At 46.1% G+C, this 20,936-nt stretch overlaps 1 protein-coding gene and 1 pseudogene across 9 annotated transcripts in view; one reads left to right on the top strand and one right to left on the bottom strand.

Moving 5' to 3' along the window:
- The window catches only part of dlgap1a (discs, large (Drosophila) homolog-associated protein 1a), a 1,116,163-nt gene that overhangs the window by 1,009,844 nt on the left and 85,383 nt on the right, over positions 1-20,936 (bottom strand). The gene's annotated exons all lie outside the window — the stretch shown is intronic.
- LOC119972455 lies at positions 10,441-10,687 on the top strand (annotated as a pseudogene).

The following is a 20,936-nucleotide window of genomic DNA, read 5'->3' as shown; positions in this document are numbered from 1 at the left end:
GCCCTGCTGACCCTGTAAATTACTTCTTACAAACATCTGGGAGCTTGTGCCAAACTTGGGAGAGTTGGCCCACAGATTAGTCAAGCAACAGCCTGACAGTCATACTCACCAAATCATACTTTACAGATGCTTCAGATGTCTGGGTATATCCTGCCCCGCCAGCAGTACCCACTGGAGGTGGCATGGCCCAGTGGTATACAGTCAAAAGGGAGCTGCTCTGAGAGTCCTCAACATTGACTCTGGACATCAGGTCAAACATGAGCAAGGAAACCTCCTGCCGATTTCCACGTACCGCTTGCCAATTCAATGATGAGTCAGTGCTCCTTCGCACTGAACACCAATTGGTAAAAGCACTGAGAGTGGCACAACTATTGACCAAGCTGGCTGGGGCCTGTAGGACATAGCTGCTAGATTGGGCCTGTGGAGGTTTGAGAGGGAATAAAGATTGAAAACCGATCTGACCTCATTATCTCCATGATGGAACTGTCCATGTCGAACAAATCTAGCAACTCAAAAATTGGGCATCCATGAGGCAGGACGCTGTGGGCTTTGACCAGCAGAATTGAATTTAACACAATCTGTAACTTCATCCCCACATATTCACCAATCTACCATTACTATCAAGCCGGTTCAATGAAGAGTGCAGGAGGGTATACTGGGAGTAGTACCAGGCATAACTCAAAATAAGGCTTCAACCTGGTGAAGCTACAGCACAGGGCTACTTACATGCCAAACAGTGGAATCAGCATGCGATAGACAGAGCAAAGTGATCCCACTACTAACCACTCCCATCTAAGCAGCCCTGCCACATCTAGTCGTGAATGGTGGTGGCCAATTAAACAACTCACTGAAGTAGGAGGCTCCACACATATTCCTAGACTCAATGATGGGGCAGCTCAGCACATTAGTGCAAAAGACAAGGTTCAGGCATTTGCAACCATTGCCAGGAGTGCCAAGTGGATGATCCAACACGGCCTCCTCCAGTGGTCGCCAGCATCACAGATGCTGGTCCTTAGTCAATTCTCTTCAGTCCAATGATACCAAGAAATGGCTGCAGGCACTGACAACATTCCAGCAAAAGGACGAAAGATGTGTGCTCCAGAACTAGGCGCATCCCAAACCAAGTTGTTTCAGTACAGCTACAACACTGACGTTGATTAAGCAATGTGGAAAAATGGTATATTCTGCAACAAAAATCAGAACAAATCAAACCCAGCCAATAACTGCATCATCAGTCTACTCTCGATCATCAGCAAAGTGATGAGAGGGGTCATCGAAAGTGCTATCAAGTGGCACTTACACAGCAATAAATAACCTCCTCACTGATACTGTGTTTGGGTTCCACCAGGGCCACTCAGCTCCTGATATCATTGCAGCCTTACCACAGCAGCGCAATGGATGATGCATCTGACAACGGATCAGAAGATTGTAGGCTCAACTCCTACCTGGCTCATGTAAATTTAGGATGGCACAGTAGCACAGTAGTTAGCACTGTTACTTCACAGCACCAAGGACCCGGGTTCAATTCCCGACTTTGGTAACTGTCTGTCTGGAGTCTGCACATTCTCCCCGTGACTGCGTGACTTTCCTCCGGGTGCTCTGGTTTCCTCCAACAAGTTCCGAAAGACGTGCTTGTTAGGTGATTTGGACCTTCTGAATTCTCCCTATGTGTACCCGAACAGGCGCTGGAGTGTGGCGACTAGGGGATTTTCACAGTGACTTCATTGCTGTGTAAGTCTACTTGTGACACCTATAACAATTATTATTATTAACATGAACCAAAGAGCTGAATGCCAGAGGTGAGGCGAGGTGAGAATGATTGTCCTTGACATCAAGGCAGCAATTAACCAAGTGTGGCATCAATGAGTTCAAACAAAACTGTCAATGGGAACCAGGAGGCGTCATACATGGCACAAAGGAAAATGTTCATAGAATCCACAGAATATCTGCAGTACAGAAAGAGGCCATTTGGCTTATCGAACGTGCACCAACCCTCTGAATAGGCACCCTACCTACGCCCACTTCCCATGTTCTATCCGCAGAACCACTCACAACCTGCTCATCTTTGGACTGTGGGAGTAAACCAGAGCACTCAGGGTAACCCACACAGACAAGTTGAGAACATGCAAACTTCACACATACAGTCACCCAAGGCTGGAATTGAACCTAGGTCCCTGACACTGAAGGTCAATCACCTCAGTCCCAGGATACCTCTGCTGGAGCTCCTCAGGATAGTGCCCTAGGCCCAACCACCCTCAGTTGGTTCATCAATAATTATAATCTTTATTGTCACAAGTAGGCTTACATTAACACTGCAATGAAGTTATTGTGAAAATCCCCCAGTTGCCACATTCCGGTGTCTGTTCGGGTACACAGAAGGGAATTCAGAATGTCCAATTCACCTAACAGCACATCTTTTGGGACTTGTGGGAGTAAATCGGAGCACCCGGAGCAAACCCACATAGACACAGGGACAACGTGCAGACTCCACATAGACAGTGGCCCAAGCCATGATCGAACCTGGGACCCTGGCGCTGTGAAGCAACAGTGCTAACCGTTGTGCTACTGTGCCGCCCTTCCTTCCATCATAACGTCAGAAGTGGGGATACACGTGGATAATTGCACAATGTTCAGTTCCACAGGTACTGAAGCAGTCCTTATCCATATGCAGAATGACCTGGGCAATATTCATGCTTTGGCTGATAGCATTCATGCCACACAAGGCCCAAGTATGACCATCTCCAACAAGGGAGAATCTACCCACCTACCCATGGCATTACCATTGTTAAATCCCTCACTATCAGCATCCTGGGGGTTACCATTGACCAGAAACTGAACTGGACTAACCACATAAATATTGTGGATATAAGAGCAGATCAGAAATCGTATTTCTGCAGCATGTAACTCACTTCCTAACTCCCCAAAGCCTGTCACAGAATCACAGCAAATACAGTGCAGACGAGGCCTTTGGTCCATCGAGTTTCCACCAATAATGAAAAACACCTGGCCAACCTACCTAATCCCATTTACCAGCAATTGGCCCATCGCCTTAAATATTATAACGTGCCATGTGCTCAGCCAGGAACCTTTTAAAGGATGTGAGGTAACCCATCTCTATCATCCACTCAGGCAGTGCATTCCAGACTGTCATCAATCCCTGGGTAAAAACCTCTTAAACCCTTAAATCTCCTGCCCCTCACCTTGAAATTGTGTCCCCTTGTGATTGACCCTTCAACTAAGGGGAACAGTTGTTCCCTATCCACTCTGTCCATACCCCTCATAATCTTGTACACCTGGATCAGGTCCTCCCCAAGTCTTCACTACTCCAACAAAAGCAACCCAAGCCTATCCAACCTCTCTTCGTAACCCAAATGTTCCATTCCAGGCAACATCCTGATCAATCCCCTCTGCACCCCCGCCAGTGCAATCACATCCTTCCTATAATGTTGTAAATTGGGCGCCGATTTAGCTCAGTGGGCTAGACAACTGATTTGTGATGCAGAGGGAGGCCTGCTGAGGTTATTCATGAAGGGCCGCCTTCTCAACCTTGCCCCTCACATGAGGTGTGGTGATCCTCAGGTTAAACCACCACCAGTCAGCTCTCCCTCTCAAAGGGGAAAGCAGCCCTCTGGTCATCTGGGACTATGGCAACTTTGCCTTTTAATAATGTGGTGACCAACATTGCAAAGCCCAGCTGTGGCTTTACCAAAATTCCATACAGCTCCAACAGGACCTCCCTGCTTTTGTAATCTATGCCTCGATTGATAAAGACAAATGTCCCATATGTCTTTTTGACCACCCTATTAACGTGCCCCCCCCCCCCCCCCCCCCCCCCCGCTTTCGGAGGTTTATGGGCAAACACGCCAAAATCCCTTTGTTCCTTGGAACTTCCCAGTGTCATGCCATTCATTGAATACTTCCTTGTCAAATTTCCAATGTTTATAACCTCTTACTTTTCAGGGTTAAATTCCATCTGCCACGTATCTGCCCATTTGACCATCCCGTCTATATCTTCCTGTAACCCAAGACACTCATCCTCACCTACAAGACACAAGTGGGGAATGTGATGGAATACTCTACACATGTCTGGATGAGTGTAACTCCAACAACACTCAATAAACTCAACATCATCCTGGACAAGGTTGTCCATTTGATTGACGTCCCTTAAATATTCACTAACTTCACCACCAACACAGAAGCAACAGTGTGTACCATATACAAGATGAACTGCAATAACTTACCAAGGATCCTTTAACAGCACCTCCCAAACCCATGCTCTCTACCTCCTGGAAAGACAAGGGCAGCAGATGCCTGTGACCACCACCACCTGGGAAGTTCCCCTCCAAGCCACCCATGTTTCTTTACTACAACTGGGTCAAAATTCTAGAACTTCTTTCCTAAGAGCACTGTGGGTGTTCCTACACCACAGAGACTGCAATGGCTCATGAAGCTAACTCACTGGCACCTTCTCAAGGGCAATTAGGGATGGGCTATAAATTCTGCCCTAGCCAGCAATGCCCACATCCCACACAAGAAAAACTAAAACAAAACACCACCATATCTGCCCAATGATCTCCTTCACCACCATCACTCCCTACCACAATCACTGGGACCTGCCTAGACCAAGCATCCCGCAACCCCAATAACGCCTCTTCAAGGGCATTTCCATCATTAAGGTACCCTCTCATTGCGGGTGATAGCAGTATTGAAGCTGCTGAAATGAGTCCTCATTTCAAAGCACTGCTTCAGTCCAAAGCAGCCGCCGTGACGGCTCTTAATTGGCCACCCCCAGGAATAAGACTTTTTAGGTGCTACTGTCGTCTAAAAAGGGGTCACCTCCCACTTTCAGCCCCGGCGGCAGTACTTCAGGAACAATGGAGAAATTCAGCTCACTATTTCTGGTGGATGACCTTTCATCAGATCATTCTCATGAAAAGTCATTGTCCTGGCACATTAATGCTGTTGCTCTTTCATTAGATGCTCCCTGACTTCTGAGTATTTCCAGCATTTTCTATTTATACTTTCCTACACTTAGTTGTATTTGGGTCAACAAAATAACTTCTTGCATCCTATGTGAAGTTTGCAATTTTTTGAGCCATTTTATCCATCTCACTGAATCTGTCAGCTAAAATGCTCATCTAACATCAGCTTTGGTGTTTTGCCCGGTTACAGCAAATCTCTACCTCTGCAACGTCCTCCCGTATTCTTTCTCTCTTGAGTTCCCCAGACAACAGAAATTCCCTGGTGCCTTACTCAAATGACCATTCTTCATTGGTAAACCTAAAATATTTCAATATTTTTGACATGCTTTTGTCTTTCCAACTAAAATACAGATCTGACCCACTGAAATTGCTCAGTTGAATGATACAGATGAAAAATTGGCTTCAGTATAGTTTAAAATCCATTGGGAAATGAACCAATCTACCTTCCAGATATGTTAACCATCAGTGCCGTGAGCTGAAACAATATTAGAATTTAACCATCAGTGTTTCCAAAGAAAAATTAGCACATACTTGAATTGGAGGTTGCCAGTTACGAACGACATTCTGAAATTAAAACAGAAAAGGCTGGAAAAGCTAAGCAGGTCTGGCACCAGAGAGACTGTCTGACTCTTTCCCAGGGTTAAAGAGAGGGAGAAATGCGATGGATTATATACTGTGTAAGGTGGGGTGGAACAGAGAGGGTCCGTGATAGATGGGAGCTAGGAAATATTGTAACAAAGATGTGTAGGGCGTGAGAAAAAGGACGTGTCATTGTCAGTGTGAAGGACAATAGAATAATAATAATAATCTTTATTAGTGTCACAAGTAGGCTTACATTAACACTGCAATGAGGTTACTGTGAAAATCCTCGAGTTGCCACACTCAGGCGCCTGTTTGGATGCACTGAGGGAGAATTCAGAATGTCCAATTCAACTAACAAGCACATCTTTCGGGGCATGTGGGAGGAAACCAGAGCACCCGGAGGTAACTCACACAGACACGGGGAGAAAAGGGGCTGTTTAGCACAGAGCTAAATCGCTGGCTTTGAAAGCAGACCAAGCAGGCCAGCAGCACGGTTCGATTCCCGTAACAGCCTCCCCGAACAGGCGCTGGAATGTGGCGACTAGGGGCTTTTCACAGTAACTTCATTGAAGCCTACCCGTGACAATAAGCGATTTTCATTTCATTTCATTTCACGTGCAGACTCTGCACAGCCAGTAACCCAAGCAGGAATCAAACCTGGGACCGTGCTAACCACTTTGCTACCGTGCTGGCTATAAGTTGCTGATAGTGGCATAAAGGTCAGATAGCAGATTATGTTAATAGGAGGACAAAGGTCAGTGCTTGGTGAAAGAAAAATTGAAGAACAAGTGACAGATGGCCCAGTGGGGGAGGTGGATGGGACGTTTGAGCTGAAACAAGAACTGTTTTGTGATCAAAAATGGGATTCAACAAAGGTCACAGAGAAATGTCGTTGAAGTCAATGTTGAGTTCCGAGGGCTGTAACGTGCCTAATCACACGGGCGGGATTCTCTGATTACTGAGGCTAAGTGTTGACGTCGTCGTAAACGCCGTTGCATTTTACGACGGCATCAACAGGTCCCCAGGAGCAGCAATTCTAAACCCTACAGGTGGCCAGCACGGCACTGAAGCGACCCACGTCATTCCAGCTGCCGATACCGGCATCAAATGGGCGTCACGGGTCTGCGCATGTGCGGTGTGACCGTTGCGAATGCGCGCATGCGCACTGTGACTGGCTTCCTTCTCCGCGCTGACCCCGACGCAACATGGCGTAGGGTTACAGGGGCCAGCGCGGAGCAAAAGAGGCCTTCAGTCCGAGAGGCCGGGCCGCTGATCGGTAGGCTCCGATCATGGGCCAGGCCACAGCGGAGCCCCCCCCCTGGAGTTGGACCCCCCCCCCCCCCTCCCCGCCCCCCGCCAACCAGGCCGTCCCCGAAAGGATGCATGCCGGGTAAGATCAAACGTGGACGGTGCCGGCGGGACTCGGATTTCTTTTGCGGCACTCGGCCCATCCCGGGCGGAGAATCGCTGGGGAAGGCTGTGGAGAGCGGCCCCTGACCGGCGCCGCGCCGATTCTCCTCTCACCGGAGAATCGGCAGACTGGCGTCGGGGCGGCATCATGCGATTCGCGACCGGCCCACCGATTCTCCGACCCGGCGTGGGCTGAGAGAATCCCGCCCGAGGTGCTGCTCCTCCAGTTTACGTTCGGCCTCATTGGAACATTGCAGCAGACCACGGATGGACATGTTTGCATGGGGACAAGTATAATAGATAATATTATAATTGTAGCAGTCTAATGGAACTAAATCCTGTGAAAACTAAAGCTGACTTTACTTTCTCCCACTCTTGGTTGTGAACAAATCTGAATGTTTTTTTCCATGAGCTGATGAGTTGTGAGAATTACTGCACAGATGTACATCGGTTGTTATTAACAACTAAGCTAACTTTCTATTTTCTCAGAGCACTGGTTGCAGTGTGTATTGATTTTGATTTCAGTGGCAAAATATTATCATTTCAAACAGTACCAAATGAGCATGAGATAGAAATGACTCTTAGTGATAACAGCATTATGAAAGCTGGGACCTTCTTATGATGTTCCTGTTAAGTCTTTTACTGAGGATAAGTTAATGCCTTTATTATGGAAGTGGACAGACAAATGGTATATCTGGATTAATTACTGCCAACAACAATGGCTATCCACATGTGATTTTGAAAACATGAAAAACATTTGAAATGCACAAATGATCAATATCAAAACGAAGAGATTACAACACAACAGTTTGACTTGACTTTTCATCACAATACGGAGTTCAAGGTATCTGTCCTGGTGTTACATAAATTTGCAAATTCTTCACTTTACATAATTAAATCAGTATATTCTGATTGTAGGGACTGTGTTCTCAGACTTTGTACTTCAGTTGGATCTAGTTTCAATAGTTTCAATAGTTAGCCCTTCTTTCTATTCACTTCAGTGCAATGATTATTGTATGTCTGTGTACTTAGAGTTCACAAGTTAGTATGATATATCTATAGATATGTCAGGAATAAAAGAATGACTAGGGTAAGAGTAGGGCCAGTCAAGGACAGTGGTGGGAAGTTGTGTGTGGAGGCTGAGGAGATAAGCGAGATACTAAATGAATACTTTTCGTCAGTATTCACTGAAGAAAAAGATAATATTGTGGAGGAGAATGCTGAGACCCAGGCTATTAGAATAGATGGCATTGAGGTGCGTAGGGAAGAAGTGTTGGCAATTCTGGACAAGGTGAAAATAGATAAGTCCCCGGGGCCGGATGGGATTTATCCTAGGATTCTCTGGGAAGCCAGGGAAGAGATTGCTGAGCCTTTGGCTTTGATTTTTAGGTCATCATTGGCTACAGGAATAGTGCCAGAGGACTGGAGAATAGCAAATGTGGTCCCTTTGTTCAAGAAGGGGAGTAGAGATAACCCCGGTAACTATAGGCCGGTGAGCCTAACGTCTGTGGTGGGTAAGGTCTTGGAGAGGATTATAAAAGATACGATTTATAATCATCTAGATAGGAATAATATGATTAGGGATAGTCAGCATGGTTTTGTGAAGGGTAGGTCATGCCTCACAAACCTTATCGAGTTCTTTGAGAAGGTGACTGAACAGGTAGACGAGGGTAGAGCAGTTGATGTGGTGTATATGGATTTCAGTAAAGCATTTGATAAGGTTCCCCACGGTCGGCTATTGCAGAAATTACGGAGGCTGGGGATTGAGGGTGATTTAGAGATGTGGATCAGAAATTGGCTAGTTGAAAGAAGACAGAGAGTGGTAGTTGATGGGAAATGTTCAGAATGGAGTTCAGTTACGAGTGGCGTACCACAAGGATCTGTTCTGGGGCCGTTGCTGTTTGTCATTTTTATAAATGACCTAGAGGAGGGCGCAGAAGGATGGGTGAGTAAATTTGCAGACGACACTAAAGTCGGTGGAGTTGTAGACAGTGCGGAAGGATGTTGCAGGTTACAGAGTGACATAGATAAGCTGCAGAGCTGGGCTGAGAGGTGGCAAATGGAGTTTAATGTGGAGAAGTGTGAGGTGATTCACTTTGGAAAGAATAACAGGAATGCGGAATATTTGGCTAATGGTAAAATTCTTGGTAGTGTGGATGAGCAGAGGGATCTCGGTGTCCATGTACATAGATCCCTGAAAGTTGCCACCCAGGTTGATAGGGTTGTGAAGAAGGCCTATGGTGTGTTGGCCTTTATTGGTAGAGGGATTGAGTTCCGGAGCCATGAGGTCATGTTGCAGTTGTACAAAACTCTAGTACGGCCGCATTTGGAGTATTGCGTACAGTTCTGGTCGCCTCATTATAGGAAGGACGTGGAAGCCTTGGAACGGGTGCAGAGGAGATTTACCAGGATGTTGCCTGGTATGGAGGGAAAATCTTATGAGGAAAGGCTGATGGACTTGAGGTTGTTTTCGTTAGAGAGAAGAAGGTTAAGAGGTGACTTAATAGAGGCATACAAAATGATCAGAGGGTTAGATAGGGTGGACAGTGAGAGCCTTCTCCCACGGATGGAGGTGGCTAGCACGAGGGGACATAGCCTTAAATTGAGGGGTAGTAGATATAGGACAGAGGTCAGAGGTGGGTTTTTTACGCAAAGAGTGGTGAGGCCGTGGAATGCCCTACCTGCAACAGTAGTGAACTCGCCAACATTGAGGGCATTTAAAAGTTTATTGGATAAGCATATGGATGATAAGGGCATAGTGTAGGTTAGATGGCCTTTAGTTTTTTTTCCATGTCGGTGCAACATCGAGGGCCGAAGGGCCTGTACTGCGCTGTATCGTTCTATGTTCTATCTGGGGTCAAATGAAGGGAACAGGATCCAGCACAGCTGTACTTATATCATTACAAATAATTTTATCTTTATATTTAAAACGTCTGTGATAAACAAATTTTGGCTTAAAAGCCTCCACAATTCTAGAAAATGCATTGAATAGTGGGGTCAATATTCCCCATTTTGTACCTGGAAAGACGTAGAAGAGAGGGGTGGAAACACATTGAAACAGGTCTCCACACTTTCAATGGTTCCCTCGCGAATATAGAGCTTCAACTGAGAATCGTAGTAGACCCACCATCTACAGTAGACACAGACCCAATGCAAGCCTTTCCTAACTCTACCTTGTCAAATTCCTGGGTGTGCCTATCCAGGAGATCCAAAAATGCTGGCTATGGTTCTTATACCCAGCCCCAATGCAGGAAAGCAATCATTAAGCAAAATAATGTGTGAAGGGTTAGCAGCCTACCTTTATTTCCTATTCCTAGCTGTAGGTCCAATAACCTACTGGCTGATGTTCTCCAATTCCATTGCCCACAACTGTACTCCTTTTCCTGCTTCCGCCAGAACAAGAGAGTACGGTTTTAAAATTAGGGTTGCGTCTGATAGGAGCTAGCAGAGGGAGGGGATTGCTATCATGTTGGGGTTGATGATCCAACAAGCCAAGAGCCACCTGAGCATAATTCCATTGTTTGTCTTCATTTGAGCTGGAGGTTTTGGAGCACGCATATCTCCTGAGGCTTGTTCACTGTAGCCCTGGATGTAAGCTGGAATCACAAAACAACTCTGAACTTTGGAATAAGATACCACCCACCCAGCTGTACAAGTTCTTTGCTGTGAACATGGACCACAGTAAACTGAAGAAGGACCGACCAGACTTCTAAATGTTGAAGGCAGACCACCTAGTCCAGGTGGCTTTGCTGGGCCACGGAAGTTGATGCACAATGAGGCCCATATTACTACTGTTACCTGTGTATGCGGTTTAGTGCACATGCAGGAATTAAACATAGTGTACTTAATTTGTGTGTGTACATATGAAATGTTAATGTGAATAAATTTGGAGTGCATTACCTATAGGACGGAGATCAGGGAATTTGTTTCTCTGAGGGTTGTGTGACTTAGGAACTCTGCTTCAGAAGGCAATGGGGGCGGGGTCATTGAATATTATTAAGGCTGAGGTAGATTGATTCCCTTGCCTAATAAGAATCAAAGGTTTTTGGGGGTAGGTGGGAATGTAGAACTTGAAACACAAACAGATCAGCCATGATCTTATTGAATGGCGGAGCGGGCTTGAGGGGCAAATGGCCTATTTTGCTCCAATTTCATATATTCCTGTGGCCAAGCCTGCCAGGGGAGCATCCATGTTCAAAATTCCATTGAGTCACATTAATGGCCACAATGGTCAAAATTAGTTTGGTAACTGCTGCATATTACACTTTGAAAAGTGGCCCGATACTAATTTATTTAGCAGGCGTGAGGAGAGGTATGCCGAAGAAATTAATCTTACATCTTCAGCACTTGGATTTTTCTTCAATTATTTCTCAATATATCTTACATACGTTAGCTTTTTTCCTCTGTCATGAGTATGATTCAATGTTAGGTAAATCGGCAGATTAAGTTATGACAAGCTGTGTCCCACACCAGCTTCCGTCTAACTCCTTGGATTTTCTGATTGATGTTATTCTATTTCTAGCAGTAACTTATAAATGGGTTACCAAGGCCAATAAAAATAATGCCAGTTGTGAATTCAAAACTCATCTCCTCGTGATATGCAGCCTACATTCTGGGCTAATTTGAGGCTTTTATTTTTTTCGCTGTCCGTCAGCTTTTTGAAACTGTTGGCTGGTTTTTGCAAGTTTTTTAAGTTGGCAGGCATGTTTTGACAGGAATTCCAGACTTCAGTAATTACAGCAGAGCTTGTGAACTATCCCAAGCAAAATGCCTGGGATCAGTGAACTGTGGTCATTGACCTTTCATACATCTCAATGCCTTGATGCGATATGGTGCATTAAACTGACAGAGGGATGGGAGTGTTGGGGTGAAGGGAGATTTAGAAATCCAATGAAAAAGGTCAAGGCATTAGAGCAGTATAGCAATGTGGGTAAAGACAAGCAGAGTGGGACAGGAAGTGACAGAGGTTAACAAAAATTGTACATCAAAGAATAAGGTCATTGCAGGGAAAAGTTAAAAAAAATTAAATTAAAAGTTCTTAATTCTATTGCATGAAGCATCTGCAATAAAATTTGGATCTAATCGTTGCTACAGAAGCATGGGCATTTTCCGTGTCCCCAATGTTTCACGGCAGCGGGAGCTTGCCAATCATTGCCGCAGTGGTATCTTCTGGCCCTGCTGCTGTCAATGGGTTCCATTGAATCCCCCCCACACCCTACGCCATCGGGAAATCGGCGGCAGGGATTCACCGTCGGCAGGTCCGGAGGATCCCACTGCCGCAAATGGCTGGAAAATCTCCCCCATGGTTACAAGGTGGTCAAGGTTATGAAATGAATATTTCAGGGGATGTATTATTTTGGAAAGACAGGTGAAATGGTGAAGGAAGAAAGGTAGCCCTGATAGTAAAGGATGACATAAGGACATTAGTGAGAAGGGATCTAGACTCAGAAGACCATAAATTAGAATCAATATGCGTAAAAGTTAGAAATAGCAAGGGTCAGAAAACACTGGTGGGAATAGTTTATAGGACCCTCAACAGTCGTACCATTTGATAGAGCTTTAAACAAGATACCAGTCGAGCTTGTAACAAAGGAAATGCAATAATTGTGGACGCCTTGATCCTCAAACAGCCTGGGGTAATAAAATTGGAAAAAGTAATCTCGAAGATGAGTTTGTGGAATGTTTTCATGGCAGTTTCTTGGAGCAATATATTGTGGAACCGACTAGGGATGAAGCCATCTTGAATCAAGTATTAGAACATAGAACATAGAACATTACAGCACAGAACAGGCCCTTTGGCCCTCAATGTTTTGCTGAGCATTGTCCGAAACCAAGATCAAGCTATCCCACTCCCTGTCATTCTGGTGTGCTCCATGTGCCTATCCAATAACCGCTTGAAAGTTCCTAAAGCGTCCGACTCCACTATCGCAGCAGGCAGTCCATTTCACACCCTCACCACTCTCTGAGTAAAGAACCTACCTCGGACATCCCTCCTATATCTCCCACCCTGAATTTTATAGTTATGCCCCCTTGTAACAGCTACATCCACCGAGGAAATAGTCTCTGAACGTCCACTCTATCTATCCCCCTCATCATCTTATAAACCTCTATTAAGTCACCTCTCATCCTCCTCCACTCCAAAGAGAAAAGCCCTAGCTCCCTCAACCTTTCTTCATAAGACCTATCCTGGAAACCAGGCAGCATCCTGGTAAATCTCCTTTGCACCCTTTCCCATGCTTCGACATTCTTCCTATAATGAGGTGACCAGAAGCGCACACAATACTCCAAATGTGGTCTCACCAGGGTCATGTATAGTTGCAGCATAACCCCGCGGCTCTTAAACTGTTAATAAACGCGAACACACTATAAGCCTTCTTCACGGCTCTATCCACTTGAGTGGCAACCTTCAGAGATCTGTGGATATGAACCCCAAGATCTCTATGTTCCTCCACATTCCTCAGAACCCTGCCATTGACCCTGTAATCCGCATTCAAATTTTTTCTACCAAAATGAATCACCTCGCACTTATCAGGGTTAAACTCCATCTGCCATTTTCCGGCCCAGCTCTGCATATTATCAATGTCTCTTTGCAGCCTACAACAGCCCTCCACATCATCCACTACTCCACCAATCTTGGTGTCATCAGCAAATTTACTGACCCACCCTTCAGCTCCCTCCTCCAAGTCATTGATAAAAATCGCAAATAGCAGAGGACCCAGCACTGATCCCTGTGGTACACCGCTGGTAACTGGTCTCCAGTCTGAACATTTTCTATCCACCACCACCCTCTGTCTTCTATGTGATAGACAGTTACTTATCCAATTGGCCAAATTTCCCTTATCCCACACCTCCTTACTTTCTTCATGAGCCGACCATGGGGAACCTTATCAAACGCCTTACTAAAATCCATGTATATGACATCAAATGCTCGACCTTCATCTACACACTTAGTTACCTCCTCAAAGAATTCAATGCAAATTTTTCCCGCAACAGCCAATCAGCAGCTCCGCTCTACTGCCCTCTGCTGGATGCTTACCTCCAATTGAACACTGAGGGTGTCTTGCTCAGGTACACGTTATGGATGCAGTGACTGCAATGCACTGATGCTGTGCGGGCAGCCTCCGGGATCCTCGGGAGGGAGGACACGGGAGATCTGGCCCTGGGGGGGTGCCCACCGATCCGCGGGCGGGCCTGTGCCGTGGGGGCACTCTATTCCTCCACGCGGGCTGGTGTACCGGTCCGCCATGGCCGTTGCGGAGATGAACCTCCCCCGCACATGCGCTGGGATGACGACAGCACATGCTGGCCCTCCCGCTCATGCGCCAACTCGCGCCGGCCGGCGGAGGCCCTTCGGTGCCGGTTGGCGTGGCACCAAGCCCCTTCCGCGTTGGCCGGCATGGCACAAACCACTCCGGGGCCGGCCTCGCCCCTGAGGATGCGGAGGATTCCGCATCTTGGAGCGGCCCAACGCCGGAGTAGTGCACGCCACTCCTTCGCGCCGGAGTTTCCCGCCCCGCCAGTTTACAAAGAATCCCGCTCATGTGTTTCGGAGAGGCCTCTCACAACATTCAATGGCCTTTTCCCGACACTAAATCGGGCACGATGAGGCCGCTAGACCAACCGCCCCCGCCCCCCCCCCCCCCCCCACCCCCCATTCCCCCACCCCCAGGGGAAATTATCATCGGGAATAAACAAATATTTTGCATTTTTCATCACAGTAGAAGACACATGTTTCATTGCAGCAATAGATGATGAACTATGGGACAAAGAAAGTGAGGAATTTCGAGAAAATTAATTAGAGAAACTTAAGGGACTTAGATGCGATAAATCCCTGGGACCTGATGGCCTATACCCTAGAGTTCTAAAGGAGGTAGCTGTAGAAACAGTGGATATGCTAGCTGTGAATTTCAAGAATGATGCATTGGATTCGGGAACAGTCTAATCAAATTGGAAGTTGGCAACTGTTACTCCGTTTTTCAAGCAAGGAGAGAGAGAAAAAACAAGGAACTACAGATCAGTTAGCCCAACATCAGTTGTTGGCAAAATGCTTGAATCTATTTCTAAAGAAGTGCTAACAATGTACTTAGAAAAGAACAGCATGATTCGCAAAAGTCAATATGGTTTCCTGAAGGGAAATTCTGGTTAACAAATTTATTGGAGTTTTATGAGGATGTAACTAGTAAAGTAAATAAATGGGAACCATTAGATGTAGTGTACCTGGATTTACAAAAGGCATTTGATAAGATTGACAACAAAAGGTTAACAGACAAGATAAGTCACAAAGTATTGGGGATAATCTACGGAATCTCCCATCTTGTCAGTTGCGCCCCACTGCAGGTGGAAACAGAGAATATGGCATTCCAGCCAAAACTCCATTCACTTTCAGCAGAACAGGCGAATCCCAGCCATGGGGGAGGTTGGAGAATCCTGGGAAAAATATTACCATGGATAGCTAATTGGTTAACAGACAAAAAGCAGAAAGCGGACATAAATGGGACATTTTCAAGATGGCAGGTAGCAAACAGTTGAATACTACAAGGGCCAGTGCTGGGATTCAACTATTTACAATCTATATTAATGAATTAGGGAAACAATAATGTATCAAAGTTGGCAGATGATACAAAGCTACGTGTAAAAGTAAGCTGTGGAGAGGACAAAGAGATACAGACAGGAAAAATGAGTCGGTAACACGTTGGCAGATGGATTATAATGTAGGGAAGTGTGAAGTTATTCATTTTGTTCAAGGGATTAGAAAAGCTGAATATTTTTGAAAAGGTGAGAAACGTGTGGGGGTTGATGCCTCACAGCGCCAGGGCCCTGGGTTTGATTCTGACCTTGGGTGACTGTGTGGAGTTTACACATTCTCTCCATATCTGCATGGGTTTCCTCTGAGTGCTCTGCTTCCTCCCTCAGTCCAAAGATATGCACGTTAGGTGGATTGGCCATGATAAATTTTCCCTTAATGTCCGAAAGATTAATGGGGTAACTGGGTTACGGGGATAGGGCAGGTGTGGTCTTAGGTAGGGTGCTTTTTTGGAGGGTCAGTGCAGACTTGATGCACTGTAGTGATTCTATGTTCAAAGAGAATTGAATATGCCCTGTACAGGGAATGCAGAATGTTAGCATAAAGCAAGGAATTAAGAAGGTAAATGCACGTTCTCATTGAAGACAATTAGGCTGATGTTTCCAAGTCCCTGTGCCATATGGTCAGTCCTGACACCATGTAGTTCTGTGTGGTCCTTAAATCAACAAATGCACAAGGGACTTTCACCAAACGAGAGGTTTATTAACCAAACATACAAACTCTCATTAACACACCTACCCTGCCTGAGGTCCCAGGTAATCCTGCGAGGGTCTGCCCCCATGACGCTCCACATGACCGTTTTATCCCATAGTCCAACGATGATCTGGTTGACACTGCCATTTATTACTTTTAGACCTAAATCCATTAATCATCCTCACTATTCTTCTCTGAACCCTCTCCAAGCTTTGACAAAGAGTCGCCCAGGCTCAAAACGTTAACTCCCTTCTCTTTCCACCAATCACCAAAACTGTCAGACGTGCTGCGATTGTCCAGTATTTATTGTTTGTCTTTTGTTACGACATATTATCCCTACTGCACCAGAGACAAGCTAACTCATGCCGAATACAGTCTAGTCCTGGGAGTTACTGATCAGTATATTCATCCAGCAGCAGCTCTCTGGGGTTGACATGTTTTACACATCAAGGATTCTGTGACACAACTAAGACAGAGCCAGTGTTTAGTTTACAAAAGCTCAGTGGAAGTTGCAACCTCTTTCCAAATGAAAGGTGAGAGAGAGACAGAGAGAGAGACAGAGGTGAAGAAGGCAGCTCGAACAAAAATTACTAAGTTGTTTTCTTTGTAATCACTTTTTAAAAAATATTAAGGATTAGATTTAGCTCGATGCAAAGTAAAATGAATACTGAAAACCAAAAAAGGAGGCAATGAGAGAATAGAGTCAAAGATGAGTGAAAGTAATATGCTTAAAACTTACTTAAATTGTTTTTTACATTTTGAATTTAGGTGTACAAATGTAATATCAAAGCAATAAATCTACTTCTATTTGAATAGATTTGTTCACAGAATGTTAATGTTCGAGTGTCACGTGTGAGTTGAAAAGTTTGAAAATATTGTTGGGGCATGAAACTTTATTTGGAGCTGCTGATAGTTTATAGGTAAATAATGCGGTAAGGAAGTTTCTATGAAGAAATTAAATGATTATTTTTTTAAAAACTGACCACTTTAATTAATCTGGTAATGCTTTGTGTGACTTATTTTCGGGCAACAGGGTGTCGCAGTGGATAGCACTGCTGCCTCACGACGCCGAGGTCCCAGGTTCAATCCCGGCTCTGGGTCACAGTCCATGTGGAGTTTGCACATTCACCCGTGTTGCGTGGGTTTTGCCCCCACAACTCAAAGATGTGCAGGGTAGGTTAATTGAACACGCTAAATTGCCCCTTAATTGGAAAACATTAATTGGGTACTCTAAATTTATAAAGAAAAAGGTGACTCAGTTTCCAGGAATTCACACTTAACCAATGAAAGTAAGTGTTTTTACAGTGGCTGTCATGGGAGTTTGTACACCCTATGAAAGATCTCAATCAGGTTTATTAAGCTCCCACCAATTCTGCAATCATTCTCAATTAATTTTTGTAATTAAAAGTCTGTGGGAGATTTGACACTTGAAATATCACACTATAACGCATCATACTTCAAATTATCACCAGTACGAAGTGTGGGTACCATTTGCATCTAATTGGCTCAAATATCATTGACCAAGGAACAAATGACTGTTAATTGAGTAATGCTGACAACAATAAAACTAACATTTGCAATATAGCAACAACATTAAAATTAAATAATTTATAAAAAATATGGAACTCATCTAAAATTAATCCCAGAGATCTCGGTCGCGATTCTCCGCAACGCGGGAGAATCGGGAAGGTCGCCGTGAAAGAGGCCGTCTCTCACAGCGGCCTCGGCGCCCGGTCCCGCTACCCCATTCTCCCTCCCCCCCCCCCCCCCCAAGCGGGGCTGGGAGTGGGGCCCCGGGGATCTCGGAGGCGCGGCCTTGACGCGGCGCGGCTGGCGCCTGTATGACATCAGCCGCGCATGCGCAGGTTGGACGGCTCCAACCCGCGCATGCGCAGATGACGTCATGACGCAGACGTGCAGTGCCGTCTTTTCCCTCAGCCGCCCCGCAAGACGTGGCAGCTCGATCTTGCGGGGTGGCGGAGGGAAAATAGTGCGTCCGTTTTGGACGCTGGCCCGACGATTGGTGGGCACCGGTCGTGGGCCTGTCCCCTCCCGAGCACGGCCGTGGTGCTCATTCCCCAAACGGGCTTCTGGCGCCCATTTCACGATGGCAGCGACCAGGCGTGGTTGCCGCCATCGTGAAACGGTCGGAGACTTCCGGCCACTCGGCCCATCGGCGATTCGGTGAGCGGGGGGGGGGGGGGAGAGAATCGCGGGAGGGGCCTGAAAAATGGCGGTAGGCCCTCCCACGATTCTCCCAGGCCGCGTGGGGAGCAGAGAATTCCGCCCCTCATCTTTTGAGATCTCTCTTCCTCCTCTGGGAGGGATTTTAGGCATAATAACTTTTTATATAGAAGAGACAAGATGAGAAAATATGCATAAGAGAGAAATCAGGAAAGCAGGGAAGGAGTGTAAGGAGTGAAGCACAAAGAAAATATTAAAAACAGTGAAGTATCCAACAAACATACTGGGCGGGGGTCTCTCACACTGGGCCGGAGAATCGCCGTGCCGAGCGTGAATCGCGCGACTCGGCCCCGACGCCATTCCGCCGATTCTCCAGAGAGCAGAGGATCAGCACCTTTGGCGCCTGTGCAGTCGGCGCAGCGCCGGTCGGGGGCCGCTCTATACGGCCCCCTCGCTGATTCTCCGCCCGGAATGGGCAGAGTGGCCACAAAGAAAATCCACGTCCCGCAGGTGCCGTCCACGTGTGGTCTTACCTGGCGGGACCTCGGCGTGCATGCTTCCGGGGGCGGCCTGGTGGGTGGGGGGTGGGAGATGGGGAAGGGGTTCCGACCACGGGGGGCCTCCGCTGTGGCCAGGCCTGCGATCAGGGCCTCCCGATCGGCGGGCCAGCCTTTCGGGCTGGGGGCCTCTTTTGGTCTGCGCCGGGTGCTGTAAGCCCTACGCCATGTTGCGTCAGGGCTGGCGCGGAGAAGGAAGCCACCGCGCATACGCGCAATCGCGCCGGCTATAGTGCACATGCGCAGACCCGCACCGTCCCTTTGACGCTGGTATCGGCAGCTGGAGCGGCGTGGGTTGCTCCAGTGCCATGCTGCTCCTGGGGGCATGTTCATGCTGTGAAATGTGACGGCGTTTATGACGGCGTCAACACTTAGCCTCAGGATCAGAGAATCCCGTCCAATGTTTTGGTCTCCTTACTTGAGAAAGGATGTACTGGCGCTGGCGGGTGTGCAGAGGAGCTTCGCCAGTTTAATCCCAGAGCTGAAGGGGTTGGATTATGAGGAGAGATTGAGTAGACTGGGACTGTACTCGTTGGAATTTAGAAGGATGCGGGGGGATCTCACAGAAACAGATAAAATTATGAACAGAATAGATAGGATAGATGCGGGGAGTGAAAGCAGAACTAGGGGGCATAGCCTCAAAATAAGGAGAAGTAGATTTAGGATTGAGTTTAGGAGGAACTTCTTCACCCAAAGGATTGTGAGCTATGGAATTCCTTGCCGAGTGAAGCAGTTGAGGCTCCTTCATTAAATGTTTTTAAGGTTAAGATAGATAGTTTTTTGAAGAATAAAGGGATTAAGGGTTATGGTGTTCGGGTCGGAAAGTGGAACTGACTCCACAAAAGATCAGCCATGATCTCATTGAATGGCGGAGCAGGCTCGAGGGGCCAGATGGCCTACTCCTGCTCCTAGTTCTTATGTTCTTATTTAAGAATAATCAAAAATCAGGTGGAATCCTGGGGAGGGGTGGACAAGGGAAAGAGATTGGGTTATACAGAGAGGATTGAATCTCACTGGTTGGAAAGTCGATGATGAGAGGGCAGAGTGAAAAAAAAACATAACCAGACCTTTCAGGGGTAATTCGGAAACACTTCTTCATATAAAGGGTGGTAAAGGATTAGGGCTCTCTTAAACAAAGGCAATTGATGCTGGATCAATTATTAATTATAAGTCTGACATTGATAGATTTATGTTTGTCAAAGGTATTAAGGGATGTGGGTAAAGGCAGGTATGTGCCATTAGGTTGCAAATCAACCACAATCTATTTGAATGGTGGAAAAGAGAATAAAAAGGTTACTTCTGTTCTTATGCTCCTATGGTTAATGACTAGCTATCTGTGAGACACCTTGCTTGATTTTCCTTCACCTTATATTGTGAGGAAGTATAAATTGTTGTTTCCTTTGAAATTTGGCATTCTTGCATCTGTCCTGCTAACTGCAAGATGAAAAGTTTTGACAGCATGTTTCTTTTTTCAACAATACTGAAGAGACAATAATTAGAAACCAATACTGATTTCAGAAAGGAGTGTGCTTGTCAAATTCAACAAAGTTGAGGAGGTGACAAATAAATCAGATGGGGGAAGTGCAATGGATTGGATGTGCATGGATTTTCAGAAAACCTTTGACAGGATACTGTAAAAGAAACAACTCAAGAAGATTCAGGAGAATGAAACTGGAGAGGATGAAAATCTGTTTAGAAGAGAAGAAACAGAGTCAGAGTTAAAGGCAGTTTCTCAGAGTGGTTATATGTGGATAGGGTTCCATTCTGGGACTCTGCTAGCAATGTTCAGCAATGCTCTGAATTCAGGGCTGGAGGATGTTCTGTCCAATTGTACATACAATACTATCCAGGGACAATACTTGTAATATCCCTCAATCTAACAAGTAACTATAACGGGGTATTAATTGCACACAGGAAACTATTATATTAATATAGATACTTTGA

This window comes from Scyliorhinus canicula, chromosome 10 (genome assembly GCF_902713615.1).
Source record: "Scyliorhinus canicula chromosome 10, sScyCan1.1, whole genome shotgun sequence".
NCBI lineage: Eukaryota > Metazoa > Chordata > Chondrichthyes > Carcharhiniformes > Scyliorhinidae > Scyliorhinus > Scyliorhinus canicula.
Note: the sequence above shows the minus strand (reverse complement) of the source record. Positions and strands in the feature narration are given on the sequence as shown.